Source organism: Kogia breviceps, chromosome 7, assembly GCF_026419965.1.
Source record: "Kogia breviceps isolate mKogBre1 chromosome 7, mKogBre1 haplotype 1, whole genome shotgun sequence".
NCBI classification, from domain to species: domain Eukaryota; kingdom Metazoa; phylum Chordata; class Mammalia; order Artiodactyla; family Physeteridae; genus Kogia; species Kogia breviceps.
In genome coordinates this window covers 94,571,793-94,587,787 of record NC_081316.1, presented here as the reverse complement: position 1 = coordinate 94,587,787, position 15,995 = coordinate 94,571,793, and positions in this window count along the sequence as shown.

Genomic DNA, 15,995 nt, shown 5'->3' with positions numbered 1-15,995 from the left:
ACGGAAAGACAAGCTGTCAGAAGTAAGTCAGTATTGGAGAGAGGCAGAAGGCTGTACTTGGCAGAGGCTAGGGTAAGAGGTTCCTCAAAGCAGCCCTCTCAAAGGGCATAGAAGCAGAGGCCTTCTCCAGCGGCCTCTCCACCAGAGTCTATCCACAAAAGGAACACCTTGAAGCTGGCTGCGAATGCACAGCTTAGGAGGAAAGCAGTACCCGCATGCTACGAATGTGATCTCTTGATGGTGCCCCAGAAAGGAACTCTGGCACTTGTACTTCCCAAGTGAGCTTAGCTGCACAAAGTTTGCCCCACAGTGGCGAGCAGAAACATTGCTAGTGGCCAGTGAGCCACCCCATACACCGGGGCAGTAGCAACACACACAACTCCCAGAGAACAGAGACTTCCCAATCCGTGCGTGTTCTCTTCGAATGGAGAGGGTAGTTTGCAGTCTGCGAAGCACAGACATGGCCCACAGCGCTGCAGGAGTGCCATCTCCAAAGTGAATGGGAAGCTGCCCTCCCTCGAGTGGGTAAAAGCCTAACCACAGCCCTGAAAGCACGTCACCTTGTGCAAAAGAAGAACAGAAAACGGATATTTTTCCCTGCACGAAAAGGGCTCTTGCTTTCTCAAACGGAAAGACAAGCTGTCAGAAGTAAGTCAGTATTGGAGAGAGGCAGAAGGCTGTACTTGGCACACGCTAGGGTAAGAGGTTCCTCAAAGAAGCCTTCTCAAAGGGCATAGAAGCAGAAGCCTTCTCCAGCGGCCTCTCCACCAGAGTCTATCCACAAATGGAACACCTTGAAGCTGGCTGCGAAAGCACAGCTGAGGAGGAAAGCAGTACCCGCATGCTACGAATGTGATCTCTTGATGGTGCCCCAGAAAGGAACTCTGGCACTTGTACTTCCCAAGTGAGCTTAGCTGCACAACGTTTGCCCCACAGTGGCGAGCAGAAACATTGCTAGTGGCCAGTGAGCCACCCCATACACCGGGGCAGTAGGACCACACACAACTACCAGAGAACAGAGACTTCCCAATCCGTGCGTGTTCTCTTCGAATGGAGAGGGTAGTTTGCAGTCTGCGAAGCACAGACATGGCCCACAGCGCTGCAGGAGTGCCATCTCCAAAGTGAATGGGAAGCTGCCCTCCCTCGAGTGGGTAAAAGCCTAACCACAGCCCTGAAAGCACGTCACCGTGTGCAAAAGAAGAACAGAAAACGGACATTTTTCCCTGCACGAAAAGGGCTCTTGCTTTCTCAAACGGAAAGACAAGCTGTCAAAAGTAAGTCAGTATTGGAGAGAGGCAGAAGGCTGTACTTGGCACACGCTAGGTAAGAGGTTTTTCAAAGCAGCCTTCTCAAAGGGCATAGAAGCAGAAGCCTTCTCCAGCGGCCTCTCCACCAGAGTCTATCCACAAAAGGAACACCTTGAAGCTGGCTGCGAATGCACAGCTTAGGAGGAAAGCAGTACCCGCATGCTACGAATGTGATCTCTTGATGGTGCCCCAGAAAGGAACTCTGGCACTTGTACTTCCCAAGTGAGCTTAGCTGCACAACGTTTTCCCCACAGTGGCGAGCAGAAACATTGCTAGTGGCCAGTGAGCCACCCCATACACCGGGGCAGTAGCACCACACACAACTCCCAGAGAACAGAGACTTCCCAATCCGTGCGTGTTCTCTTCGAATGGAGAGGGTAGTTTGCAGTCTGCGAAGCACAGACATGGCCCACAGCGCTGCAGGAGTGCCATCTACAAAGTAAATGGGAAGCTGCCCTCCCTCGAGTGGGTAAAAGCCTAACGCCAGCCCTGAAAGCACGTCACCGTGTGCAAAAGAAGAACAGAAAACGGACATTTTTCCCTGCACGAAAAGGGCTCTTGGTTTCTCAAACGGAAAGACAAGCTGTCAGAAGTAAGTCAGTATTGGAGAGAGGCAGACGGCTGTACTTGGCAGAGGTTAGGGTAAGAGGTTCCTCAAAGCAGCCCTCTCAAAGGGCATTGAAGCAGAGGCCTTATCCAGCGGCCTCTCCACCAGAGTCTATCCACAAAAGGAACACCTTGAAGCTGGCTGCGAATGCACAGCTGAGGAGGAAAGCAGTACCCGCATGCTACGAATGTGATCTCTTGATGGTGCCCCAGAAAGGAACTCTGGCACTTGTACTTCCCAAGTGAGCTTAGCTGCACAACGTTGGCCCCACAGTGGCGAGCAGAAACATTGCTAGTGGCCAGTGAGCCACCCCATACACCGGGGCAGTAGCACCACACACAACTCCCAGAGAACAGAGACTTCCCAATCCGTGCGTGTTCTCTTCGAATGGAGAGGGTAGTTTGCAGTCTGCGAAGCACAGACATGGCCCACAGCGCTGCAGGAGTGCCATCTCCAAAGTGAATGGGAAGCTGCCCTCCCTCGAGTGGGTAAAAGCCTAACCACAGCCCTGAAAGCACGTCACCTTGTGCAAAAGAAGAACAGAAAACGGACATTTTTCCCTGCACGAAAAGGGCTCTTGCTTTCTCAAACGGAAAGACAAGCTGTCAAAAGTAAGTCAGTATTGGAGAGAGGCAGAAGGCTGTACTTGGCAGAGGCTAGGGTAAGAGGTTCCTCAAAGCAGCCTTCTCAAAGGGCATAGAAGCAGAAGCCTTCTCCAGCGGCCTCTCCACCAGAGTCTATCCACAAAAGGAACACCTTGAAGCTGGCTGCGAAAGCACAGCTGAGGAGGAAAGCAGTACCCGCATGCTACGAATGTGATCTCTTGATGGTGCCCCAGAAAGGAACTCTGGCACTTGTACTTCCCAAGTGAGCTTAGCTGCACAACGTTTGCCCCACAGTGGCGAGCAGAAACATTGCTAGTGGCCAGTGAGCCACCCCATACACCGGGGCAGTAGCACCACACACAACTCCCAGAGAACAGAGACTTCCCAATCCGTGCGTGTTCTCTTCGAATGGAGAGGGTAGTTTGCAGTCTGCGAAGCACAGACATGGCCCACAGCGCTGCAGGAGTGCCATCTCCAAAGTGAATGGGAAGCTGCCCTCCCTCGAGTGGGTAAAAGCCTAACCACAGCCCTGAAAGCACGTCACCTTGTGCAAAAGAAGAACAGAAAACGGACATTTTTCCCTGCACGAAAAGGGCTCTTGCTTTCTCAAACGGAAAGACAAGCTGTCAAAAGTAAGTCAGTATTGGAGAGAGGCAGAAGGCTGTACTTGGCACACGCTAGGGTAAGAGGTTCCTCAAAGAAGCCTTCTCAAAGGGCATAGAAGCAGAAGCCTTCTCCAGCGGCCTCTCCACCAGAGTCTATCCACAAATGGAACACCTTGAAGCTGGCTGCGAAAGCACAGCTGAGGAGGAAAGCAGTACCCGCATGCTACGAATGTGATCCCTTGATGGTGCCCCAGAAAGGAACTCTGGCACTTGTACTTCCCAAGTGAGCTTAGCTGCACAACGTTTGCCCCACAGTGGCGAGCAGAAACATTGCTAGTGGCCAGTGAGCCACCCCATACACCGGGGCAGTAGGACCACACACAACTACCAGAGAACAGAGACTTCCCAATCCGTGCGTGTTCTCTTCGAATGGAGAGGGTAGTTTGCAGTCTGCGAAGCACAGACATGGCCCACAGCGCTGCAGGAGTGCCATCTCCAAAGTGAATGGGAAGCTGCCCTCCCTCGAGTGGGTAAAAGCCTAACCACAGCCCTGAAAGCACGTCACCGTGTGCAAAAGAAGAACAGAAAACGGACATTTTTCCCTGCACGAAAAGGGCTCTTGCTTTCTCAAACGGAAAGACAAGCTGTCAAAAGTAAGTCAGTATTGGAGAGAGGCAGAAGGCTGTACTTGGCACACGCTAGGTAAGAGGTTTTTCAAAGCAGCCTTCTCAAAGGGCATAGAAGCAGAAGCCTTCTCCAGCGGCCTCTCCACCAGAGTCTATCCACAAAAGGAACACCTTGAAGCTGGCTGCGAATGCACACCTGAGGAGGAAAGCAGTACCCGCATGCTACGAATGTGATCTCTTGATGGTGCCCCAGAAAGGAACTCTGGCACTTGTACTTCCCAAGTGAGCTTAGCTGAACAACGTTTGCCCCACAGTGGCGAGCAGAAACATTGCTAGTGGCCAGTGAGCCACCCCATACACCGGGGCAGTAGCACCACACACAACTCCCAGAGAACAGAGACTTCCCAATCTGTGCGTGTTCTCTTCGAATGGAGAGGGTAGTTTGCAGTCTGCGAAGCACAGACATGGCCCACAGCGCTGCAGGAGTGCCATCTACAAAGTAAATGGGAAGCTGCCCTCCCTCGAGTGGGTAAAAGCCTAACGCCAGCCCTGAAAGCACGTCACCGTGTGCAAAAGAAGAACAGAAAACGGACATTTTTCCCTGCACGAAAAGGGCTCTTGGTTTCTCAAACGGAAAGACAAGCTGTCAGAAGTAAGTCAGTATTGGAGAGAGGCAGAAGGCTGTACTTGGCAGAGGCTAGGGTAAGAGGTTCCTCAAAGCAGCCCTCTCAAAGGGCATAGAAGCAGAGGCCTTCTCCAGCGGCCTCTCCACCAGAGTCTATCCACAAAAGGAACACCTTGAAGCTGGCTGCGAATGCACAGCTTAGGAGGAAAGCAGTACCCGCATGCTACGAATGTGATCTCTTGATGGTGCCCCAGAAAGGAACTCTGGCACTTGTACTTCCCAAGTGAGCTTAGCTGCACAAAGTTTGCCCCACAGTGGCGAGCAGAAACATTGCTAGTGGCCAGTGAGCCACCCCATACACCGGGGCAGTAGCAACACACACAACTCCCAGAGAACAGAGACTTCCCAATCCGTGCGTGTTCTCTTCGAATGGAGAGGGTAGTTTGCAGTCTGCGAAGCACAGACATGGCCCACAGCGCTGCAGGAGTGCCATCTCCAAAGTGAATGGGAAGCTGCCCTCCCTCGAGTGGGTAAAAGCCTAACCACAGCCCTGAAAGCACGTCACCTTGTGCAAAAGAAGAACAGAAAACGGATATTTTTCCCTGCACGAAAAGGGCTCTTGCTTTCTCAAACGGAAAGACAAGCTGTCAGAAGTAAGTCAGTATTGGAGAGAGGCAGAAGGCTGTACTTGGCACACGCTAGGGTAAGAGGTTCCTCAAAGAAGCCTTCTCAAAGGGCATAGAAGCAGAAGCCTTCTCCAGCGGCCTCTCCACCAGAGTCTATCCACAAATGGAACACCTTGAAGCTGGCTGCGAAAGCACAGCTGAGGAGGAAAGCAGTACCCGCATGCTACGAATGTGATCTCTTGATGGTGCCCCAGAAAGGAACTCTGGCACTTGTACTTCCCAAGTGAGCTTAGCTGCACAACGTTTGCCCCACAGTGGCGAGCAGAAACATTGCTAGTGGCCAGTGAGCCACCCCATACACCGGGGCAGTAGGACCACACACAACTACCAGAGAACAGAGACTTCCCAATCCGTGCGTGTTCTCTTCGAATGGAGAGGGTAGTTTGCAGTCTGCGAAGCACAGACATGGCCCACAGCGCTGCAGGAGTGCCATCTCCAAAGTGAATGGGAAGCTGCCCTCCCTCGAGTGGGTAAAAGCCTAACCACAGCCCTGAAAGCACGTCACCGTGTGCAAAAGAAGAACAGAAAACGGACATTTTTCCCTGCACGAAAAGGGCTCTTGCTTTCTCAAACGGAAAGACAAGCTGTCAAAAGTAAGTCAGTATTGGAGAGAGGCAGAAGGCTGTACTTGGCACACGCTAGGTAAGAGGTTTTTCAAAGCAGCCTTCTCAAAGGGCATAGAAGCAGAAGCCTTCTCCAGCGGCCTCTCCACCAGAGTCTATCCACAAAAGGAACACCTTGAAGCTGGCTGCGAATGCACAGCTTAGGAGGAAAGCAGTACCCGCATGCTACGAATGTGATCTCTTGATGGTGCCCCAGAAAGGAACTCTGGCACTTGTACTTCCCAAGTGAGCTTAGCTGCACAACGTTTTCCCCACAGTGGCGAGCAGAAACATTGCTAGTGGCCAGTGAGCCACCCCATACACCGGGGCAGTAGCACCACACACAACTCCCAGAGAACAGAGACTTCCCAATCCGTGCGTGTTCTCTTCGAATGGAGAGGGTAGTTTGCAGTCTGCGAAGCACAGACATGGCCCACAGCGCTGCAGGAGTGCCATCTACAAAGTAAATGGGAAGCTGCCCTCCCTCGAGTGGGTAAAAGCCTAACGCCAGCCCTGAAAGCACGTCACCGTGTGCAAAAGAAGAACAGAAAACGGACATTTTTCCCTGCACGAAAAGGGCTCTTGGTTTCTCAAACGGAAAGACAAGCTGTCAGAAGTAAGTCAGTATTGGAGAGAGGCAGACGGCTGTACTTGGCAGAGGTTAGGGTAAGAGGTTCCTCAAAGCAGCCCTCTCAAAGGGCATTGAAGCAGAGGCCTTATCCAGCGGCCTCTCCACCAGAGTCTATCCACAAAAGGAACACCTTGAAGCTGGCTGCGAATGCACAGCTGAGGAGGAAAGCAGTACCCGCATGCTACGAATGTGATCTCTTGATGGTGCCCCAGAAAGGAACTCTGGCACTTGTACTTCCCAAGTGAGCTTAGCTGCACAACGTTGGCCCCACAGTGGCGAGCAGAAACATTGCTAGTGGCCAGTGAGCCACCCCATACACCGGGGCAGTAGCACCACACACAACTCCCAGAGAACAGAGACTTCCCAATCCGTGCGTGTTCTCTTCGAATGGAGAGGGTAGTTTGCAGTCTGCGAAGCACAGACATGGCCCACAGCGCTGCAGGAGTGCCATCTCCAAAGTGAATGGGAAGCTGCCCTCCCTCGAGTGGGTAAAAGCCTAACCACAGCCCTGAAAGCACGTCACCTTGTGCAAAAGAAGAACAGAAAACGGACATTTTTCCCTGCACGAAAAGGGCTCTTGCTTTCTCAAACGGAAAGACAAGCTGTCAAAAGTAAGTCAGTATTGGAGAGAGGCAGAAGGCTGTACTTGGCAGAGGCTAGGGTAAGAGGTTCCTCAAAGCAGCCTTCTCAAAGGGCATAGAAGCAGAAGCCTTCTCCAGCGGCCTCTCCACCAGAGTCTATCCACAAAAGGAACACCTTGAAGCTGGCTGCGAAAGCACAGCTGAGGAGGAAAGCAGTACCCGCATGCTACGAATGTGATCTCTTGATGGTGCCCCAGAAAGGAACTCTGGCACTTGTACTTCCCAAGTGAGCTTAGCTGCACAACGTTTGCCCCACAGTGGCGAGCAGAAACATTGCTAGTGGCCAGTGAGCCACCCCATACACCGGGGCAGTAGCACCACACACAACTCCCAGAGAACAGAGACTTCCCAATCCGTGCGTGTTCTCTTCGAATGGAGAGGGTAGTTTGCAGTCTGCGAAGCACAGACATGGCCCACAGCGCTGCAGGAGTGCCATCTCCAAAGTGAATGGGAAGCTGCCCTCCCTCGAGTGGGTAAAAGCCTAACCACAGCCCTGAAAGCACGTCACCTTGTGCAAAAGAAGAACAGAAAACGGACATTTTTCCCTGCACGAAAAGGGCTCTTGCTTTCTCAAACGGAAAGACAAGCTGTCAAAAGTAAGTCAGTATTGGAGAGAGGCAGAAGGCTGTACTTGGCACACGCTAGGGTAAGAGGTTCCTCAAAGAAGCCTTCTCAAAGGGCATAGAAGCAGAAGCCTTCTCCAGCGGCCTCTCCACCAGAGTCTATCCACAAATGGAACACCTTGAAGCTGGCTGCGAAAGCACAGCTGAGGAGGAAAGCAGTACCCGCATGCTACGAATGTGATCCCTTGATGGTGCCCCAGAAAGGAACTCTGGCACTTGTACTTCCCAAGTGAGCTTAGCTGCACAACGTTTGCCCCACAGTGGCGAGCAGAAACATTGCTAGTGGCCAGTGAGCCACCCCATACACCGGGGCAGTAGGACCACACACAACTACCAGAGAACAGAGACTTCCCAATCCGTGCGTGTTCTCTTCGAATGGAGAGGGTAGTTTGCAGTCTGCGAAGCACAGACATGGCCCACAGCGCTGCAGGAGTGCCATCTCCAAAGTGAATGGGAAGCTGCCCTCCCTCGAGTGGGTAAAAGCCTAACCACAGCCCTGAAAGCACGTCACCGTGTGCAAAAGAAGAACAGAAAACGGACATTTTTCCCTGCACGAAAAGGGCTCTTGCTTTCTCAAACGGAAAGACAAGCTGTCAAAAGTAAGTCAGTATTGGAGAGAGGCAGAAGGCTGTACTTGGCACACGCTAGGTAAGAGGTTTTTCAAAGCAGCCTTCTCAAAGGGCATAGAAGCAGAAGCCTTCTCCAGCGGCCTCTCCACCAGAGTCTATCCACAAAAGGAACACCTTGAAGCTGGCTGCGAATGCACACCTGAGGAGGAAAGCAGTACCCGCATGCTACGAATGTGATCTCTTGATGGTGCCCCAGAAAGGAACTCTGGCACTTGTACTTCCCAAGTGAGCTTAGCTGAACAACGTTTGCCCCACAGTGGCGAGCAGAAACATTGCTAGTGGCCAGTGAGCCACCCCATACACCGGGGCAGTAGCACCACACACAACTCCCAGAGAACAGAGACTTCCCAATCTGTGCGTGTTCTCTTCGAATGGAGAGGGTAGTTTGCAGTCTGCGAAGCACAGACATGGCCCACAGCGCTGCAGGAGTGCCATCTACAAAGTAAATGGGAAGCTGCCCTCCCTCGAGTGGGTAAAAGCCTAACGCCAGCCCTGAAAGCACGTCACCGTGTGCAAAAGAAGAACAGAAAACGGACATTTTTCCCTGCACGAAAAGGGCTCTTGGTTTCTCAAACGGAAAGACAAGCTGTCAGAAGTAAGTCAGTATTGGAGAGAGGCAGAAGGCTGTACTTGGCAGAGGCTAGGGTAAGAGGTTCCTCAAAGCAGCCCTCTCAAAGGGCATAGAAGCAGAGGCCTTCTCCAGCGGCCTCTCCACCAGAGTCTATCCACAAAAGGAACACCTTGAAGCTGGCTGCGAATGCACAGCTTAGGAGGAAAGCAGTACCCGCATGCTACGAATGTGATCTCTTGATGGTGCCCCAGAAAGGAACTCTGGCACTTGTACTTCCCAAGTGAGCTTAGCTGCACAAAGTTTGCCCCACAGTGGCGAGCAGAAACATTGCTAGTGGCCAGTGAGCCACCCCATACACCGGGGCAGTAGCAACACACACAACTCCCAGAGAACAGAGACTTCCCAATCCGTGCGTGTTCTCTTCGAATGGAGAGGGTAGTTTGCAGTCTGCGAAGCACAGACATGGCCCACAGCGCTGCAGGAGTGCCATCTCCAAAGTGAATGGGAAGCTGCCCTCCCTCGAGTGGGTAAAAGCCTAACCACAGCCCTGAAAGCACGTCACCTTGTGCAAAAGAAGAACAGAAAACGGATATTTTTCCCTGCACGAAAAGGGCTCTTGCTTTCTCAAACGGAAAGACAAGCTGTCAGAAGTAAGTCAGTATTGGAGAGAGGCAGAAGGCTGTACTTGGCACACGCTAGGGTAAGAGGTTCCTCAAAGAAGCCTTCTCAAAGGGCATAGAAGCAGAAGCCTTCTCCAGCGGCCTCTCCACCAGAGTCTATCCACAAATGGAACACCTTGAAGCTGGCTGCGAAAGCACAGCTGAGGAGGAAAGCAGTACCCGCATGCTACGAATGTGATCTCTTGATGGTGCCCCAGAAAGGAACTCTGGCACTTGTACTTCCCAAGTGAGCTTAGCTGCACAACGTTTGCCCCACAGTGGCGAGCAGAAACATTGCTAGTGGCCAGTGAGCCACCCCATACACCGGGGCAGTAGGACCACACACAACTACCAGAGAACAGAGACTTCCCAATCCGTGCGTGTTCTCTTCGAATGGAGAGGGTAGTTTGCAGTCTGCGAAGCACAGACATGGCCCACAGCGCTGCAGGAGTGCCATCTCCAAAGTGAATGGGAAGCTGCCCTCCCTCGAGTGGGTAAAAGCCTAACCACAGCCCTGAAAGCACGTCACCGTGTGCAAAAGAAGAACAGAAAACGGACATTTTTCCCTGCACGAAAAGGGCTCTTGCTTTCTCAAACGGAAAGACAAGCTGTCAAAAGTAAGTCAGTATTGGAGAGAGGCAGAAGGCTGTACTTGGCACACGCTAGGTAAGGGGTTTTTCAAAGCAGCCTTCTCAAAGGGCATAGAAGCAGAAGCCTTCTCCAGCGGCCTCTCCACCAGAGTCTATCCACAAAAGGAACACCTTGAAGCTGGCTGCGAATGCACAGCTTAGGAGGAAAGCAGTACCCGCATGCTACGAATGTGATCTCTTGATGGTGCCCCAGAAAGGAACTCTGGCACTTGTACTTCCCAAGTGAGCTTAGCTGCACAACGTTTGCCCCACAGTGGCGAGCAGAAACATTGCTAGTGGCCAGTGAGCCACCCCATACACCGGGGCAGTAGCACCACACACAACTCCCAGAGAACAGAGACTTCCCAATCCGTGCGTGTTCTCTTCGAATGGAGAGGGTAGTTTGCAGTCTGCGAAGCACAGACATGGCCCACAGCGCTGCAGGAGTGCCATCTCCAAAGTGAATGGGAAGCTGCCCTCCCTCGAGTGGGTAAAAGCCTAACCACAGCCCTGAAAGCACGTCACCTTGTGCAAAAGAAGAACAGAAAACGGACATTTTTCCCTGCACGAAAAGGGCTCTTGCTTTCTCAAACGGAAAGACAAGCTGTCAAAAGTAAGTCAGTATTGGAGAGAGGCAGAAGGCTGTACTTGGCAGAGGCTAGGGTAAGAGGTTCCTCAAAGCAGCCTTCTCAAAGGGCATAGAAGCAGAAGCCTTCTCCAGCGGCCTCTCCACCAGAGTCTATCCACAAAAGGAACACATTGAAGCTGGCTGCGAATGCACAGCCGAGGAGGAAAGCAGTACCCGCATGCTACGAATGTGATCTCTTGATGGTGCCCCAGAAAGGAACTCTGGCACTTGTACTTCCCAAGTGAGCTTAGCTGCACAACGTTTTCCCCACAGTGGCGAGCAGAAACATTGCTAGTGGCCAGTGAGCCACCCCATACACCGGGGCAGTAGCACCACACACAACTCCCAGAGAACAGAGACTTCCCAATCCGTGCGTGTTCTCTTCGAATGGAGAGGGTAGTTTGCAGTCTGCGAAGCACAGACATGGCCCACAGCGCTGCAGGAGTGCTATCTCCAAAGTGAATGGGAAGCTGCCCTCCCTTGAGTGGGTAAAAGCCTAAACCAGGCCTGAAAGCACGTCACCGTGTGCAAAAGAAGACCAGAAAACGGACATTTTTCCCTGCACGAAAAGGGCTCTTGGTTTCTCAAATGGAAAGACAAGCTGTCAAAAGTAAGTCAGTATTGGAGAGAGGCAGAAGGCTGTACTTGGCAGAGGCTAGGGTAAGAGGTTCCTCAAAGCAGCCTTCTCAAAGGGCATAGAAGCAGAAGCCTTCTCCAGCGGCCTCTCCACCAGAGTCTATCCACAAAAGGAACACATTGAAGCTGGCTGCGAATGCACAGCCGAGGAAGAAAGCAGTACCCGCATGCTACGAATGTGATCTCTTGATGGTGCCCCAGAAAGGAACTCTGGCACTTGTACTTCCCAAGTGAGCTTAGCTGCACAACGTTTTCCCCACAGTGGCGAGCAGAAACATTGCTAGTGGCCAGTGAGCCACCCCATACACCGGGGCAGTAGCACCACACACAACTCCCAGAGAACAGAGACTTCCCAATCCGTGCGTGTTCTCTTCGAATGGAGAGGGTAGTTTGCAGTCTGCGAAGCACAGACATGGCCCACAGCGCTGCAGGAGTGCCATCTACAAAGTAAATGGGAAGCTGCCCTCCCTCGAGTGGGTAAAAGCCTAACGCCAGCCCTGAAAGCACGTCACCGTGTGCAAAAGAAGAACAGAAAACGGACATTTTTCCCTGCACGAAAAGGGCTCTTGGTTTCTCAAACGGAAAGACAAGCTGTCAGAAGTAAGTCAGTATTGGAGAGAGGCAGACGGCTGTACTTGGCAGAGGTTAGGGTAAGAGGTTCCTCAAAGCAGCCCTCTCAAAGGGCATTGAAGCAGAGGCCTTATCCAGCGGCCTCTCCACCAGAGTCTATCCACAAAAGGAACACCTTGAAGCTGGCTGCGAATGCACAGCTGAGGAGGAAAGCAGTACCCGCATGCTACGAATGTGATCTCTTGATGGTGCCCCAGAAAGGAACTCTGGCACTTGTACTTCCCAAGTGAGCTTAGCTGCACAACGTTGGCCCCACAGTGGCGAGCAGAAACATTGCTAGTGGCCAGTGAGCCACCCCATACACCGGGGCAGTAGCACCACACACAACTCCCAGAGAACAGAGACTTCCCAATCCGTGCGTGTTCTCTTCGAATGGAGAGGGTAGTTTGCAGTCTGCGAAGCACAGACATGGCCCACAGCGCTGCAGGAGTGCCATCTCCAAAGTGAATGGGAAGCTGCCCTCCCTCGAGTGGGTAAAAGCCTAACCACAGCCCTGAAAGCACGTCACCTTGTGCAAAAGAAGAACAGAAAACGGACATTTTTCCCTGCACGAAAAGGGCTCTTGCTTTCTCAAACGGAAAGACAAGCTGTCAAAAGTAAGTCAGTATTGGAGAGAGGCAGAAGGCTGTACTTGGCACACGCTAGGGTAAGAGATTCCTCAAAGAAGCCTTCTCAAAGGGCATAGAAGCAGAAGCCTTCTCCAGCGGCCTCTCCACCAGAGTCTATCCACAAAAGGAACACCTTGAAGCTGGCTGCGAAAGCACAGCTGAGGAGGAAAGCAGTACCCGCATGCTACGAATGTGATCTCTTGATGGTGCCCCAGAAAGGAACTCTGGCACTTGTACTTCCCAAGTGAGCTTAGCTGCACAACGTTTGCCCCACAGTGGCGAGCAGAAACATTGCTAGTGGCCAGTGAGCCACCCCATACACCGGGGCAGTAGCACCACACACAACTCCCAGAGAACAGAGACTTCCCAATCCGTGCGTGTTCTCTTCGAATGGAGAGGGTAGTTTGCAGTCTGCGAAGCACAGACATGGCCCACAGCGCTGCAGGAGTGCCATCTCCAAAGTGAATGGGAAGCTGCCCTCCCTCGAGTGGGTAAAAGCCTAACCACAGCCCTGAAAGCACGTCACCTTGTGCAAAAGAAGAACAGAAAACGGACATTTTTCCCTGCACGAAAAGGGCTCTTGCTTTCTCAAACGGAAAGACAAGCTGTCAAAAGTAAGTCAGTATTGGAGAGAGGCAGAAGGCTGTACTTGGCACACGCTAGGGTAAGAGGTTCCTCAAAGAAGCCTTCTCAAAGGGCATAGAAGCAGAAGCCTTCTCCAGCGGCCTCTCCACCAGAGTCTATCCACAAATGGAACACCTTGAAGCTGGCTGCGAAAGCACAGCTGAGGAGGAAAGCAGTACCCGCATGCTACGAATGTGATCCCTTGATGGTGCCCCAGAAAGGAACTCTGGCACTTGTACTTCCCAAGTGAGCTTAGCTGCACAACGTTTGCCCCACAGTGGCGAGCAGAAACATTGCTAGTGGCCAGTGAGCCACCCCATACACCGGGGCAGTAGGACCACACACAACTACCAGAGAACAGAGACTTCCCAATCCGTGCGTGTTCTCTTCGAATGGAGAGGGTAGTTTGCAGTCTGCGAAGCACAGACATGGCCCACAGCGCTGCAGGAGTGCCATCTCCAAAGTGAATGGGAAGCTGCCCTCCCTCGAGTGGGTAAAAGCCTAACCACAGCCCTGAAAGCACGTCACCGTGTGCAAAAGAAGAACAGAAAACGGACATTTTTCCCTGCACGAAAAGGGCTCTTGCTTTCTCAAACGGAAAGACAAGCTGTCAAAAGTAAGTCAGTATTGGAGAGAGGCAGAAGGCTGTACTTGGCACACGCTAGGTAAGAGGTTTTTCAAAGCAGCCTTCTCAAAGGGCATAGAAGCAGAAGCCTTCTCCAGCGGCCTCTCCACCAGAGTCTATCCACAAAAGGAACACCTTGAAGCTGGCTGCGAATGCACACCTGAGGAGGAAAGCAGTACCCGCATGCTACGAATGTGATCTCTTGATGGTGCCCCAGAAAGGAACTCTGGCACTTGTACTTCCCAAGTGAGCTTAGCTGAACAACGTTTGCCCCACAGTGGCGAGCAGAAACATTGCTAGTGGCCAGTGAGCCACCCCATACACCGGGGCAGTAGCACCACACACAACTCCCAGAGAACAGAGACTTCCCAATCTGTGCGTGTTCTCTTCGAATGGAGAGGGTAGTTTGCAGTCTGCGAAGCACAGACATGGCCCACAGCGCTGCAGGAGTGCCATCTACAAAGTAAATGGGAAGCTGCCCTCCCTCGAGTGGGTAAAAGCCTAACGCCAGCCCTGAAAGCACGTCACCGTGTGCAAAAGAAGAACAGAAAACGGACATTTTTCCCTGCACGAAAAGGGCTCTTGGTTTCTCAAACGGAAAGACAAGCTGTCAGAAGTAAGTCAGTATTGGAGAGAGGCAGAAGGCTGTACTTGGCAGAGGCTAGGGTAAGAGGTTCCTCAAAGCAGCCCTCTCAAAGGGCATAGAAGCAGAGGCCTTCTCCAGCGGCCTCTCCACCAGAGTCTATCCACAAAAGGAACACCTTGAAGCTGGCTGCGAATGCACAGCTTAGGAGGAAAGCAGTACCCGCATGCTACGAATGTGATCTCTTGATGGTGCCCCAGAAAGGAACTCTGGCACTTGTACTTCCCAAGTGAGCTTAGCTGCACAAAGTTTGCCCCACAGTGGCGAGCAGAAACATTGCTAGTGGCCAGTGAGCCACCCCATACACCGGGGCAGTAGCAACACACACAACTCCCAGAGAACAGAGACTTCCCAATCCGGGCGTGTTCTCTTCGAATGGAGAGGGTAGTTTGCAGTCTGCGAAGCACAGACATGGCCCACAGCGCTGCAGGAGTGCCATCTCCAAAGTGAATGGGAAGCTGCCCTCCCTCGAGTGGGTAAAAGCCTAACCACAGCCCTGAAAGCACGTCACCTTGTGCAAAAGAAGAACAGAAAACGGATATTTTTCCCTGCACGAAAAGGGCTCTTGCTTTCTCAAACGGAAAGACAAGCTGTCAGAAGTAAGTCAGTATTGGAGAGAGGCAGAAGGCTGTACTTGGCACACGCTAGGGTAAGAGGTTCCTCAAAGAAGCCTTCTCAAAGGGCATAGAAGCAGAAGCCTTCTCCAGCGGCCTCTCCACCAGAGTCTATCCACAATTGGAACACCTTGAAGCTGGCTGCGAAAGCACAGCTGAGGAGGAAAGCAGTACCCGCATGCTACGAATGTGATCTCTTGATGGTGCCCCAGAAAGGAACTCTGGCACTTGTACTTCCCAAGTGAGCTTAGCTGCACAACGTTTGCCCCACAGTGGCGAGCAGAAACATTGCTAGTGGCCAGTGAGCCACCCCATACACCGGGGCAGTAGGACCACACACAACTACCAGAGAACAGAGACTTCCCAATCCGTGCGTGTTCTCTTCGAATGGAGAGGGTAGTTTGCAGTCTGCGAAGCACAGACATGGCCCACAGCGCTGCAGGAGTGCCATCTCCAAAGTGAATGGGAAGCTGCCCTCCCTCGAGTGGGTAAAAGCCTAACCACAGCCCTGAAAGCACGTCACCGTGTGCAAAAGAAGAACAGAAAACGGACATTTTTCCCTGCACGAAAAGGGCTCTTGCTTTCTCAAACGGAAAGACAAGCTGTCAAAAGTAAGTCAGTATTGGAGAGAGGCAGAAGGCTGTACTTGGCACACGCTAGGTAAGAGGTTTTTCAAAGCAGCCTTCTCAAAGGGCATAGAAGCAGAAGCCTTCTCCAGCGGCCTCTCCACCAGAGTCTATCCACAAAAGGAACACCTTGAAGCTGGCTGCGAATGCACAGCTTAGGAGGAAAGCAGTACCCGCATGCTACGAATGTGATCTCTTGATGGTGCCCCAGAAAGGAACTCTGGCACTTGTACTTCCCAAGTGAGCTTAGCTGCACAACGTTTGCCCCACAGTGGCGAGCAGAAACATTGCTAGTGGCGAGTGAGCCACCCCATA